The following is a 15,542-nucleotide window of genomic DNA, read 5'->3' as shown; positions in this document are numbered from 1 at the left end:
GAAATCAAAATGCAATTAGTCACTTCTCTTTACTAACTCTCTGATCTTAACTGCCTTGCTTTAGAGGTCTTTTTTGCCTGTTTTTTTCCACTTTCATGTGACATAGTCATTTTTTTTAGGGCTTCAATTCTCTTCTGCTAAAAATTCCCTTATAGTTCTCAATAAGAAAGATTAGGACAACATTTACCATATATTTACCAGTGAAGAACCAGTAAGTTTGTTCATCCACCTAAGTGATTCACTCTAAGCAGTGTCTCCCCATCAGACATTTTCTTGAAATTTGCAAAAGTCGCTTTTATGTACAGGTTAAACACATCCTTTCCTAGCATAGAGATCTCTCTGGGAGTTTGTAGCCTTTGATTGTACAATGAGGGCTTGGCCCTAAAATATTTAAGTACCACTAAAATATTATAAAAATATTATGGATAGTTTTAAAACCATGCAGTAAGAGAGAATCTTTGTCTTTAACATTGGTATTTATGAACCACTGTAGTCATTCAAGTAACATCAAACACCGAATGGCCCATTTGAAAATCTAGCTATCCATTTTGGGCTCTTAGGTAGGTAGTATAGAGAAGAGAGTCACAAAGCCTGGGGTTTTGAATTCAGCAGACCTGAGAATCCCAGCACCCAGGACCAACACATATGCATGAGCTTCAGATCTGTCTGTATTTTATTAATCTATAAGTACAGATAATGATATATCTCTCATATGGCTTTTTAAGTACTAAATAAGATGATATATTTAAAAACTGATTACTACTACACATGGCATAGAGTAAACAAATAGGAAGTGGTCTTTTTTTATTGTTTTTATTTTTAATAAGTAGTATCCGTAATTATCTTTCTTTTGTGTTGATTCTAACTCAGCAAACAGTTGTTAAGTTTCACTCTAAGGATATTATAGCAAAGGATAATTTAAAATTTCCCCTAAACTTGTTTATAAGCATACTTAAGGGGTGCTAAAGCCACTATGCATTTTTAAGTAATAAATTCAAATATTTCCATATTTGTGATTATAAGGGTTGTATTAACTTAAAAAGAGCAGTAACATAAACACCGATTAAATTTAGATTACTAAATATTAAGTGATCCTACAATACAAGATGGTTAAGAAAAAGCCTTATTGTAACATATATACAATGTTTCTTTGGCATGAAGAAGATTTATCTTTGTATTTATTTTATAAATACACTGTTCTGAGCTAATGATTTGTGTAAGCCAGTTTGAAGAAGGAAGATGATTTTACTGAGCAACATTTTGGATAAATCTAAATACAAGTAGATCACACAAATCTCAGTTCTCCTCACTAAGTTGAAGTAATTATTAGATGGTGTATAAAACTATCCACCTTTGTAACTAGTTATTTAATATTTGGAAGTTGTTTAACCTACTTGAATTGTAGTTTTCTCATTTCTGCAAGAGGAGAATATTTAAATTAAATGTTATCAGGGTTATATGAATAATGTTCAGGTTGAAGTTACTAATAAACTTTAGAATACTACATAAATGTATGATACGGCCTATTTTTATTAGTAGTGACATTATTTTTTCCAGTATGTCTTATATTCAAATTCTGAAACAATAACATAACATGCAGAGTGTTGTTATAAGAAATATATCATTGTATGCTTCTATCTTCAAGGAGTTTTGAAACTTAATTTTTATTGATAATATATGGTATGTTGTATCATCAAGACATATGCTATTTTTAAAAGATTTTATTTATTTATTGATGAGAAACAGAGAGAGAGAGGCAGAGACATAGGCAGAGGGAGAAGCAGGTTACCTGCAGGGAGTCCGGTACAGGACTGGATCCCTGGACCTTGGGATCATGCCCTCATCCAAAGGCAGACGCTCAACTGCTGAGCCACCTAGGTGTCTCAAGACATATGCTATTGTAATTCCATGTCTAGTGAATGTCTGAGATATTAAGCAGTTGCTGTGTTAATTCCTGGAATGACTAAGGCCATTTTATTTTATTTACTTATTTTTTAAAGATTTTATTTATTTATTCATGAAAGACACAGAGAAAGAGAGAGGCAGAGACACAGGCAGAGGGAGAAGCAGGCTCCATGCAGGGAGCCCGATGTGGGACTCGATCCCGGGACTCCAGGATCACACCCTGAGCCCAAGGCAGACACTAAAAAGCTGAGCCACCCAGGGATCTCCTAAGGCCATTTTAAATTGGAGCTTTGGCCTAAGATGTGGGGCACCAAGCTGCACATACTAGAAGAATTTGGCATTGATTTTTTTTTTTTGGATATACTTAGCTTTCAGACATATAGGAATGGGAGAAAATGATATAGAACATAGCTATTCCTTAAATGATTTAACACAGAGTGGCCATGTGATCCAGCAGTTATGTCCCTAGGTATATATACCTTGAAGAATTGAAGACATATGTTCTCACAAAAAGTTTTAAATGAATGCTCATCAGCATTATTCATAATAGCCAAAAATGGAAATAGTCCAAATGTCCACTAACTGATAAATGGATAAACAAATGTGTTATCCATACAATGGAATGTTACTTGACAATAAAATCTATTCAGTACTAATATATGCTATTACATAGATGAAATTTGGGAAAACATACTAAGTGAAAGAAGCCAGAATGGCACCTTACACGGTTCCATTTATATGGAAGATCCATAATAGAGAAACTTACAGAGATAACAAGTATATTAGTGGTTATATGGGGCTAGATGGGGCATGAGGGTTAGGAGATCAATGGCTAAGGAGTGAAATATTTCTTTTTGGGTATAATGAGAATGCTCTAAGCTTATGATGATGGGTGTACAACCGTGTGACTATACTAAAATATACTTAAAATCATAGGTATTTTAAGTGAGTGAATTGTATGGTATTTGAATTATATCTTGATAAAACTGTTAAAAAATACAGAACAGGTGGCTCAGTGGTTTAGTGCCGCCTTCAGCCCAGGACCTGATCCTGGAGACCCAGGATCGAGTCCCACGTCAGGCTCGCTGCATGGAGCCTGCTTCTCCCTCTGCCTATGTCTCTGTCTCTGTCTCTCTCTCTCTCTCTGTCTCATGAATAAATAAATAAAATCTTTTAAAAAATACAGAACAATTTTCCTATGTAGTGAACCCTCCCTAACTGCTTTACCAGTAGTTCTAGGAGGAGCTAGTCACGATCTTTCTTGATATGAATCAGCAAACACAGACAGAATAGGAGGTGATTATATTAAGAAAGCATTCCAAACCACAAAGTCTGCGTGGAAACCAATGCTTTTGTCAAGGGTTGAATGACCAGCAGTAAATAGATGAGCAACTTTCGACTTTTTAATATATGACAATATATTCTGGAACCAGCAGGCTCTGAGAAGTGCTATGTGAAGAGAGTTCATTTCTTTTCTTTCCTCTCCATTCTTCTTGAACTTTTGTCACTATACATTGCTATTATGATTAATTGATTTAGAAGAATTATAGTTTAGTGTACATTTGAAGGAAATTTTCTTTGTTTCCATGATTTTGAAGTATTAGACAAGATTAGGGCAAGTGCAGAGTTAGAGGGAACCCTCAGTGGACAAATTGCTAATAGGAACAATTATTATGCATCAATTCCCTCATTCTTTCCTATTTCTGTGACTTCTAATTCCATCTCCAATCCTATAGGGTAGTATGTCCTACTATGTTCTGTGTATAGTCTTCACCATTTCCACAGTGCTCCACTTCTAGACAAAAATGGCAGGCACATTCACCATAGTTTCAGATGATCGCTCAGGAACAGAATGTATGCTCCCATTACATCCCCCATATAATCACTCCCTTTTAACACCTCCACCCACTACTCTATCGTCCCCTTTATTGGTTTAATATTTAATTAAAGAACAGTCAGCTCCTTGGGCAGTCATGGTAACCTAACCAATAGATATATTTTACTAGCTTCAGTTTTGAAATGTGGGATCATATCCTTCAGTTTTAAAAATTGATATTTCTATAAAGTATTTTTTTCAGTGAAATGTTTCTAGAATGTGACTCTTCAATTCTAATTACTATTATTAAATATCCATGAGTTTGTTTTGAATAAGCAGAATCAGATAAGTGGTATTTATGTATCATGAAATACTATCTAAGTTAGCTTCCTGGGCATTAGTGAATCACTGGCTTACCAAATAAGAGAATTTGGCATCTCTTGTTTGTCAGGGATGTCTTTATATTTCTGACAGTTTCTATCATGGATTTTTTTTTGAAATGATCATATAATCAGATCTGAAGTACTGTATTTAAATGAGTATTTCTTGATCTCCAATTAGTGGAAGTTTCGAGATTTGAAGAATAGTTGAAGAGTTAAAGTTTTATGATTGCTCTTCTGAGGAAAAAAAATGGGTAGGCAATAAAGTCTGAGATCTCTACTGCCAAACAAATGCACAATCATAAGGAAGTTAAAAAGGCCACAGTGAAATGCACACCTTAATTATATTACCGTTGATATCTATTTTAAATAGATATCAGTATTATAAGAGTTTTATATGTCTTGCAGGGGGAAAGTTCTCTTAGCTTACTCTACATGCTTATCATTACATACCCTGAGCATGCAGCACGAACCCATTGTGCAAACAGAATCTCTGCTGGTATGTGTGAACGCTTAGGTGGCATTTCAGTGGAGATGTACATACGGGAAAATACAGAGAACTGGAAATGTCTGAGGTTCATTTTTTCAGGGGTTCTATTTCAATAGTAAACTCTTAGAATGAATGGTCAGAGGCAGGAACTACCTGGGTACTCAATATGATTGGTTCACAGACTGGGTTTCCTGAGAAGCAGACTCTGAGAAGGAGATTCTTGGGACCATGACTTATGGAAGGGGAGGGAAGAAAGCAGAATCAGGAGATGAAGGAGAAGAAAACATTGGTCTGCAATACAGTTTTTAAGCAGGCCTCAGCAGATCCAGTAGAGAATTCTGAAACTGGGGTGGCCTTGTGGAGTTATCTTAAACAACTCTGGAGCTTTATAATCCTCTTGTTTACTCAATATTAAATACTTGGCCAAAAAATAAATAAATAAATACTTGGACAAGATGGCCTTCATTAGCTGAGGCAATTGACAAAGGGGGCTGATAGCTGAGATCATTTTCCCAACCTAGGATGATGAGTCATTCATTTCTGAAGAGGTTATCATCACAACATCCACTGCAAATGGTAAGGTATTTTGGAACTAGCAGGGATTGAGAAATGCCATGTGGATGGATTATTTGCTCATTCCTTTGTTCTTTCTCTCCCCCAATCTAATGTTTTCGCCAAAAATACTTTAAAGGAGTAGGCTCTCAGTTATCATAAATCCACCTATTTTTTTCATATCAAGATAGGAATTATTATTATATTCAACAACCACAATTGTTTTCCATGAAAAGTTAGTTCCATATATCTGATGACCCAAGTACCTCTTGTAACTGTCCCTATCTAGGTGACATCCTGACAGCCAGATGTCAGAAGGAAGGTCCAGATAATTTTTTTCTTTTGTATTAAAGAAAAGAAGAAAACAAAGCACATTTATTGAGTGCCCACGAAATGTAACATCAAAGATCATTGTTATCTGTAATAGAAATTGATAAGAAATGAAACAGTACATGGATTTGACCAGTTTTTTCTCATTTAACCAATATTTCTTTATGAAATAAAAATATATTTCTTTTTGAATTCCAAATTCTTGCTTTTTTATTAACATATACTGCATTATTACTTTCAGAGGTAGAATTTAGTGATTCATCAATTGCATACAATACCCAGTGCTTATTACTTCAAGGGCCTTCCTTAATTCCCATCACTCAGTTACCCTATCTCTCCATCCACCTCTCCTTCAGGAACCCTCAGTTTGTTTACTGGAGTTGAGTCTCCTATGATTAAACAATGTATAAACATACACTTTATAAAAACAACATCATATTCATTTGGGCTGAGTTCTTGTTTGGTTGACAGTTCACTTTTGGGGGGGGTCCTTCTTTAGCTATTGCATGGCTTTTAAAGCATTGAAAAAGTATTAAATGGTAAAGAAACTAGTAAATGAATATATGAAGTCAGTATAGCGAATTGGTAACAAAACAACCTTGCTTACTGATTTTTTAGCAAGGCATGACAATTAAACAACTCTACCATTAAATATCATATAGAAACTACTAAACTGAAAGCTTCTTAGATTTTTCTATTTGTTTTTAATTATCTATTTTTTAAGAGACTTGCAAGGGTCACTTAAATGGCCCTTAAGAATAGATGTCGGCTAGTATCTATGGAATCTTTTAAGATTTCTATGGATTTTTTTTTTTTAAAGCTCACTTCCCACTCAGAATAGCTGTTGTAATTGCTGTCTCTACAGCAAGTGGAGAGTCACCCCTTGAAGATGCACAGATATAACTCAAGGCACTGATTTCCCCATTTTTAGCCATCTTATTCCATTAACTATTGGAGTTAGTTCCCTTTAGATATAATTTGCATCTACCAAAAGAATAGGAGAATTAAAACAGCTTCTGAAGCTTTCTGTGACTAAAAGAATAATTATTTTATCGACAACTGTGTTAGATATACTAAAAAGGGAAAAGGTGTTTTGAATGGAACCATTCTTCTAATTCATTCATCTCAGTTCTAAAACATGTAAGTAAAAATTAATCAGGTTGCTGAATCTAATTTGAAAAAAATCGGGTGTATGTGGGGGGGGAGTACTGGATTTTTTTTTTCCTCTTTGAAGTTATGTTATTTGCAGCTGTTAGCTTGACTATATTTTTCTCATAAGCCTCCAGTAGATTGAGAACAAATTCAATGGCATTCTGAGATTGAGACCTTAAGAATTAAAGCTCTTCTTTAACTTGTAGATAAAAGACTAAGCAGTTCTTTAAAGGAAACTATAGTGTTAACTATCAAGGCTTTCTAATTTAATAGCCACCTTTTGTGTCATCAAGTGATAATTTAAATTATTGCTGTATTTAAGAAGGGAACCATGTTTTTTTCATTTATGCAACAAACTTTCCCTGATAGATGTCTAGGAAGCGGCACATGTGCATGCCACTTCTGGGATCAGTGCTGTATAATGCTAAATTTCAGTAAAGGCCTGGATTTTGTTGTTTACAAGCTGCTTTCCTGGATCTTAATGAAGGTACTATTCTTGTTTTAGGAATAGGTCTCTCCATCCTTGTCTTTTGGTTTCCTATCTCAATTCTACAATCTCTTCTCTGGCTATTATATTCTAATCATCAAAATCCTGCCTCCCCAGGTAATCTTGCTTTTCTAATCTTTTAACTTTCCATTACTCATCATTTCAGTTCCTTCTACTGCCTCCCTATTGCTTTCCTAACCAATTTCAAATCCCTTATCCTTATCTTGAAGGCCATTCACCACTCTGGCCCTGCTTATGCCTTCTTCCTTATCACCTTGGATTTCTCCCTTTGCTTACACTTCTTACATGTAAACGCATTTCCGAAGTAGGAGAATGCTTTGGGTTTATAGAATGCTTTTGCCTTGAAGAGCTTTAATCTTTTTCTCAGATCTTCTCAGAGAAGAAAGTAATTGAGCTGTGGTTCAAAATTCACTAATGCAACTGGCTGTAAGATCCTGGGCTTTGTGCACAGCTTTATTTAGTACTGACTGACCTCTCCTTTCCTTTGTCTCACATTAGGTTTCACCTAGAGCTGTCTAAGAGTGTTTCTTAGGCAGATGCCTTCTTTCCAGGCTGTATCCTCAGTAGTAGCAGCATTTTTCCCCCAAATCATAGAACCACAGAATTTAACTATAGACAGGGATTCCCTATATATAAGAATCCAGAACATTCCTGATCCCTAAATCGCCTTGTCAGGAGAGGAAGTCAACTCACAAAGATAAGCTCTCTCCTTGGTGCACAGGACTTACTTAGAGAAAATCTTCTTTGTGCTGAGGTCTGGTTCCCTACTACCCCTTCCTCTTGATATGAAGTCACTGGAAAGACACAAAATAATTATAATCATCTCTCCTAACTTTGAAAATAAAGTGGACACACCCATAATATCCTCCATTAAACCTTTTCTGTTTGGAATTAGATGTCCAGGTTGCTTCAGTAATTCCTCTAGTGGGGACTTTGTGAAAAATTTCACACTCTTGCTGCACCTCTGATAGAAGCTGGTCAGCAAACTTCATAGGAAGGCTTGCTATCAGCGTTCGTCCAAATGTGGCTGTCACTTACTATGTTGTCAGTAATATTGAAGGTAGTTTTAATGACCTTAACACAAGTTAATGATTAATCATCTTTTTCATTTTGAATGCAAAAGCTCATATTCAGAATATTAATATTCATTGGTTCAAAGAGTATTTAATATTGTTAAATGATTCTAAAAACCTAGGAGTGATATAATCATATTTGAGACTAACTTAGAAAAAGATTCTGGTTTTTAGCCTAGTATTTTAAAGAATTTTTGAGATGTCACTGAAAGGTATTTTTAGGATTTTCACATTGCTCACACATGAGCACTTTGGGAATTGTTCAATGAATATGTCTCCTGAACACTTTGTTCCTTGAAATTATCAAATCCTCCTTGGCTTTGTTTTCCTCCCTGTCTTTCGATGTGTGGGTGGGGTTGGGCCATCACTATCGTAATGAGAACTGTTTCTTGTCTTTGTTTTTCTCAGTGAAAATGCTCTATTCCAATTGGAAAATAAGTTACATTTATGTTTTGTACTCTTGTGGGGATTCTGGAACCCTCCAAGTATCTAATGAGATCTGGCAATACTCTCTTGGAATCTATATGTATACATATGACCACACAGAGAGCTGGCATTTAATTTTAGGAGTACAAATGCCACTGGAATCATATCCATGTTCCCATTATGGGGTACTGATTCCAGGTTGAAAACCACTGATTTTAGTTGTACTTCAGTTACATATATCTCTTCCTTTTATAAAGAGATATAAAAATAAAATTATTAGTAACATGTTTATTAGCTCCATTCAGTAATCTTTAAGGCAAAATTATTTCCTAAACTAATTTTAATTCAAATCTCTATTTATAGGATACTAGGTTTCTTAATGAGAACACATTTATATAATTTTATGATACATACTTTTTCTTCTGAATACTTTCTTAAAATATTATCATGATTAAAAATATTTTTCTCTGTAAATCCTCAAACTCCACACTTCTTATTTACAGTTATCTCCCACATATGGAAGATGATACATCTTAGGACAATTTTTAATTCTTTAAAGTATGTCACTATCAGGAGCACCTGAGTGTCTCAGTGTTTGAGCATCTTTTTGGCTCGGGTCGTGATCCCAGGGTCCTGGGATCAAGTACCGTATCAGGCTACCCTCAGGCAGCCTGCTTCTCCCTCTCCCTGTGTCTCTGCCTCTCTGTGTGTCTCTCATGAATAAGTAAAATATTAAAAATAAAAGTGTGTCACTACTTTTATAAATATGCTCATGAAATATTCAGGTAAATAAATAAATAAATAAATAAATAAATAAATAAATATTTGAAATCAATATTTTCCTTAAATTTTAAAAAAGCTTTGAAAATCCCAAACTTAAGGGGTGCCTGGGTAGCTCAAGGGGTTAAGTGTCTAACTCTTGGTTTGGCTTTAGGCCATGATCTCAGGGTTGTGAGATTGAGCCCTGTGTCCAGTTCCATGCTCGGTGGGGAATCTGAGATCCTTTCCCTCTCCTTCTGTCCCTCTCTCTCTCTCTCTCTCTCTCTCTCTCTTTCAAATAAATCCTAAAAAACAGAGAAAACCCCCAACTTCAAAAATAAATTAAAAATGTATATGTACAAATAATGTAAGGATGGGCACCTGGGTGGCTCAGTCGATTAAGTGTCTGCCTTCAACTCATGTTATGATCCTGGAGTTCTAGGGTTGAGTATGTCAACTCAGTGGGAGTCTGCTTCTCCCTCTGCCCCTCACCCTGTGCTCGCTCTCTCTCTCTCTTTGAAATAAATAAATAAAATCTTAAAAAAATGTACAAGGAAAGATATGACATAATAACATGAAGCATACAGAGCTATTCAACATATCATATGTTGGTTCAGAGTTTTAAAAATATTAATTCTGTTGTTATGAGCTAAAGGCAAAGGTTCATTAGTGTTTTTAAAATATTAGCTTTGGTTTACCAGTGTATTTTTCTTGTTTTATTTTTTATTTTTTATTTTATTATTATTTTTTTATTTTTACTATTGAATATAGTTGACATACAATGTTGTCTTAGTTTCAGATGTACAGCATAGTGATTTGACAGTCCTGTACACTGCTTAATACTCATCATCATGTGTAATTGCCATGCATCATTAACATATTAATGACTATATTCCCTATGCTGTACGTTTTAACTCTGTGACTTAGTTTACCAATATTAACACATAAATTATTACACAAAAAGGATCTGTAATACAAGCTCTGTAGTAACTATCTTTTATCATGTGTGATTCATATAATTTGCTGAGCTTGATGAAAACTTCCATTTCATCTTGAAGGCTCTAGAGATGCTGAACTATGTATATTTTGTAGAAAGGGTTATGGAGCTGAATATGTATGACAGATATGTGAAGTATATCGTTTTATCACTTTTGCTAAGAAATGCACAAAGCCCATCACAGTATCAATCCTTGTTAATACATGGTTGTGAATAGTTTTTTTTTTTTTTTTTTTTTTTTTTTTTATGATAGTCACACACAGAGAGAGAGAGAGAGGCAGAGACATAGGCAGAGGGAGAAGCAGGCTCCATGCACCGGGAGCCCGACGTGGGATTCGATCCCGGGTCTCCAGGATCACGCCCTGGGCCAAAGGCAGGCGCTAAACCACTGCGCCACCCAGGGATCCCTGGTTGTGAATAGTTAACCAGAGAACTGTCAAAACGCATTGCTATATATACACTGACAGCATAAAGTTTAGTTTTTTTATATAAATATTAAAAAATATTTCTGGACAGCTATGCATATACAAGCAACACTTATAAGGTAAATCAAATTCAAAACGTACTATGAGGAATACAAACTTTTTTGGTGCAATAAAGAAAAGGGGCAGTCTTTTTAATTTTGACTTACTTAGTTTTAGTTTGGCAATAGGATTAATCCCGGTATATTCCTGGTGGCTACTAGAATCAGTCTCTAAAAATGCTAAATATCACAACTTGTAGTGTAACAAATAGATTCATATTTAGTGTATTACTTGGTCATAATGAAAAGGAAGTTACCTCTTGATATCCCAGAGTGGCTACTGTGGTTGACAAGGGGATGGGTCCAAGTTTTGTGGCATCTCAGGCATTTTATGCCTTGAGGAGTCCACTTTGAGAGAAATGAATACAACATTAGGTAACAATTGAACATTTATTTAGAATGAGAAAAAGAAATCATAACACACAACTTACAAATGTGACAAAGCAGACATACACATATCACAAGATTTCTAAAATTACCTTAATTTAAAAAAAGAATTGCTAAACACGTTTCTATGATTTTGGGGGGGCACTTTATAGTTTTTGGCTGCTTATTCTATGATTGCCTCTTCATAGGACTATGATTTTATGTAGAGAATAACAAGATAATGCATTCTTTCTCCTAACATGGTTGATTATAATCTAATGTTTTGTCATTGATAGTTTGGAAAAGTTACATCAAGGATCTCACTTTTTTTTTTTTTTTTTTAATGGTGCTTTCCTATCTATTCTTCAGACTATGGCCAAATTTAGGAAAACCTCTATTAAATGTCATTCATTTTTGAGCCATCAGATTTGGAAAAGTTTTCAGACCAGCTCTTGGCTTTCTACATTTTAAAAGTTGTGTCTCCTTCACTGTGCACGGACTTCTGGTGCCTGGAACTCTGAGCAGATTCATGTCACAGTGTGGTCTGGGGTCCTGCCCCTTCATGCTACAGTGCCCTGTGAGTTGGCACCATGGCCACCAGGAGTGTTCCTGAGAGCTGTGCCTACACCAGGACAGTGATTAACAACCTAAGGATACGTGGAAGAACTGAGAATCATCAAATAATGATCTCACCAAACCAGAACTAAATGTGCCTTTCACTCAACCTCTAATTAGCTAGCTCCCAGAAAGGCCATAGTCAATCCAGTACCACCCCACCTAAGGGAAAACATCAGTGTGAAAACGAGTGAGTAGACATCTGAGCATGTCACCCTAGTGTTAGAGCCATCTCCAGTGCCTTGGAAAGGGGCAGTGAAGCTTCCTAGCTTCATGATAAACCTGCTTCTATGGTGGATTATAAAATTTCTAGATCACAGCAAAGTGGCTTGCCTGAGAAAATAGAGAAGTTAACCTTACAGTGACAGAAATAGTTATATTCTTCCTAGAGTTTAGCCACCACTTCTCAGATATTTCATAGTTCTTTTATGCATTCTCCTTTAGAAGTTTTTTTGATAGCCACTATTCTTCAAAGTCACCCCAGTCATTTAATAGTATAATCTTTTGAGAGGGAAAATAGTTGGGCTGCAGTAAGCTTTAAACATTCATTTGCTTCCCAGGAGGGGGTTCTGCATAGTAAGAAGTAATACCTTTTATGTGAAATGTTCCCCTTGGTTTATTTTAAAGCACAAATGGTATTGTGTGATAATGGGATGGAAATCCAATTCAGTGAGTAGAATATGCTATTTACGAACTGCATTGTCCTTACGTTTTCCAGTTTAGTCCTCAGAAAGCTGAAAATCCACCATTGTCTGGTTAAAACACACACAAACACAAATGCACATACATAGACATAAGAAATAGAAATTCTCTGTAATCTCACATATTAATTGGCAGCACTGTTCATCTAGAAAACCTGAAATAAATGGTGATGAGAACCTATGGACTAAGTTTCAAAGTAAACAAATGGGCTTATTTAAATTCTCTCTCAATATAGAAACTTCAAGTGAACAATGCAGCATGACTGGGGCCACAATTCAGGAACAATCTGTAAAGCAAAATATAGAGGCACTAATTTTGTTGCATTTACAGCCCACACATTGCAACACCAGGTTTGTTCTGTTATTCTGGCTAAAGATGAGTCAGGAACCTCTAATGTAGCCCTTTCCTAAAAGACAACGATTGCTTCAGAATGTGAGCCTGAGAGAAATCCTAGAAGTCTGACCTTCAGATCAATTTAACTATAGATCAATAATACATTATCTAGAACAGTACAGTACCCTAAATCCCCACAATTGGCTGCCAAGGTACTATTTTACCTCACATAATTTGGGTTAAGAACAGTCAATATAGATATATTTGTCCCACTGATAATTTGCTGATTCAGGGAACATGCATTGTCTGGCCACAGTCTAGATACAGCTCAGGCCAGCTCCATATACTACAGTCACCTAGCTTTCCTGCTCTCCCATGGTTGTCCTAGGAAGACACTGGTTCTCAGTGTTCAATTAAACCGTGGCTTGCTCTGATTCCCTAGACTCTACCCCCTGCACGATTGCACCTGTCTTGGTATAGAATGCTTTCCCTTTTGGAGGTAGTAACATTGGCATGTCTTCTAAAGGTACTAGGTATTATCAGTATTATGGGAGGAGGTGGCAGGCAAACTCTGGTGTATGGCCTTGTGTGTTATTAGTGAATTATGCTTTCTTAGCATGATAAGTCATGATTAGATACTCACATGTTAGGAAAACTTTGGTCCATTAAGGAGAACTGCCAAGATTTTTCAAAGTAATTTGCGACATCTGCATGTAAATACAGAGGTGTTTTGGTAGCATCCTCACCTGCTTTCTTACTGTATCATTGGATAACCTGAAGACACGTGAGCTGATGCTAGGTCGTATTGTGCATATCGAAGAGTTAATTTTAGCAATCCCCTATTCCATCAGTTTATTTCTCATTGTGTATTTTTTTCATTACAAAATTATTTTAAGAACTTCCCTGAGATAAAACTGCATACGAATCCTACATGTACTGTATACGATTGGCAAAACTTTGATAGATGTGTACACTCCTGTGAAAAAATTACCAAGAGCAAGACGAAGAACGTAGCCTACCACTTTCCTAAAAGTTTCCTCTTTCTCTTTTTCCATCCCTAACCCCTCCCCTCTTCTGGAAACCCCACCTTCCTGGAGCTGATTGGTGTTCCCGTGAAGACTCCAGAGAAGCCAGGGCAGGCCTCCCACGCTCTCTGTCTCTGCTGCCAACTCTCTCCTATGTCCTTCTACTTGGCAAACTATCTTCCTTGACCTCCCCAAATTCCTGGCCCTGTCTCCTCAATTTAGGGACACTGGCGGCCTCTGGCTGGGTTCCCTCTCACTAGGCTGAGGCCTGGAAACTGCAGGCAGAGAGCTAGGATAATCATGGGACTCACTTGATGTGTTTTCCCTTTCCTCTACTCACTGTCCTATGCAACCTGTTGCCTCATGTCTGAAAATAGTTGTTTCATAGATTTTGTCTAGTTTTGCAGTTCTTCATGAGGAAGTGTAAACCTAGCTCCTCTTGCTCCCTCTTGGCAGGAAGCAGTAATCTCCCCAGTGACCATATATATTTAATTGTTACAGTCAGCCTCTGAAAAGAACATTTTAGAGATTGTTTCATACTAAGTGATGTTTTTTCTTACATCGATCTTACTTAAACAAAGGAAGTTTATTTAGAAGCATTTTGTTACACAAGTTATGAAAGACCATTGTAAAAAAAAAAAAAACCATGAGAAAAGTCCCGATTAACAAAAATTGTTAAAAAGATTTCCTTGTATTTATTAGAAACAACTGTCAACATTTTGTAGAATTTTTTTTTTTAGAATTTTCTTAGCTAGATGTTTATAGAATATTGAAAAATGTAGGAACATATTGTACACACTGGTACTTAAATGAAAATATTTTAAAATATAAGAGTAGTAAATACCCAGTAAAATTATATATATAAACTTGTATATATACAAATATATATATAGTGAAAATTGTACTTTTACTCCCACTGTCAGAGAGAACTTTGGTTAAATGTCATATATTTTTTTCCACAGTTTGTTTCTATGCATGCACAACACACTAACAGTATTTTTTCATAAATAAATCATTTTGTATATATTTCCTTCTCTCTTTTACTCTTTTTCTTTCCACATTAGTCTATACAGATAAACTTGACCATTTAAATGATCTCCTATTCCATTATATGGATGAACCAAGGATATTTAATCAATTTGCTAATGACAGACATTTGCATTTCTCCTAACTTGTTGACATTGTTCACTTGTGTATTTTCTTAGTATTAATTTTTAGACAAGTGACTTGATAAAAAATGAGCATCTAATACAGTATAGCCATGCTATTATATGTACAAGTGTGTTGTAGCCATAAAATAGTTATAGCCAAATTACCCTCCAAAAATCTTTACTTTTTTCCAGCAATATATTAGTGTCTGCTTTCAAAAATGTACCCAAGCCTTAGAATTATTTTATCTTTTAAATCTTTATCAAAAAAATTCTTATTGGGGCATCCAGGTGGCTCAGTCAGTTAAGTGTCAGACTCTTAGTTCCAGCTCAGGTTATAATCTCAGGATTGTGAGATGGAGCCCTGAGTCTAGCTCCATGTTCCGTTTAGGGTCTGCTTAAGCTTCTTCTTTTTTTTTTTTTTTAAGATAATATTTACTTA

The 15,542-nt window shown here is 35.6% G+C and overlaps 1 protein-coding gene across 37 annotated transcripts in view; it reads left to right on the top strand.

Moving 5' to 3' along the window:
• PDE4D (phosphodiesterase 4D) overlaps positions 1 to 15,542 on the top strand; it is a 1,438,885-nt gene that overhangs the window by 820,514 nt on the left and 602,829 nt on the right. The window lies entirely within an intron of this gene.

Source organism: Canis lupus, chromosome 2 (assembly GCF_003254725.2).
Source record: "Canis lupus dingo isolate Sandy chromosome 2, ASM325472v2, whole genome shotgun sequence".
NCBI classification, from domain to species: domain Eukaryota; kingdom Metazoa; phylum Chordata; class Mammalia; order Carnivora; family Canidae; genus Canis; species Canis lupus.
This window is presented reverse-complemented; position numbering and strand designations above follow the sequence as displayed.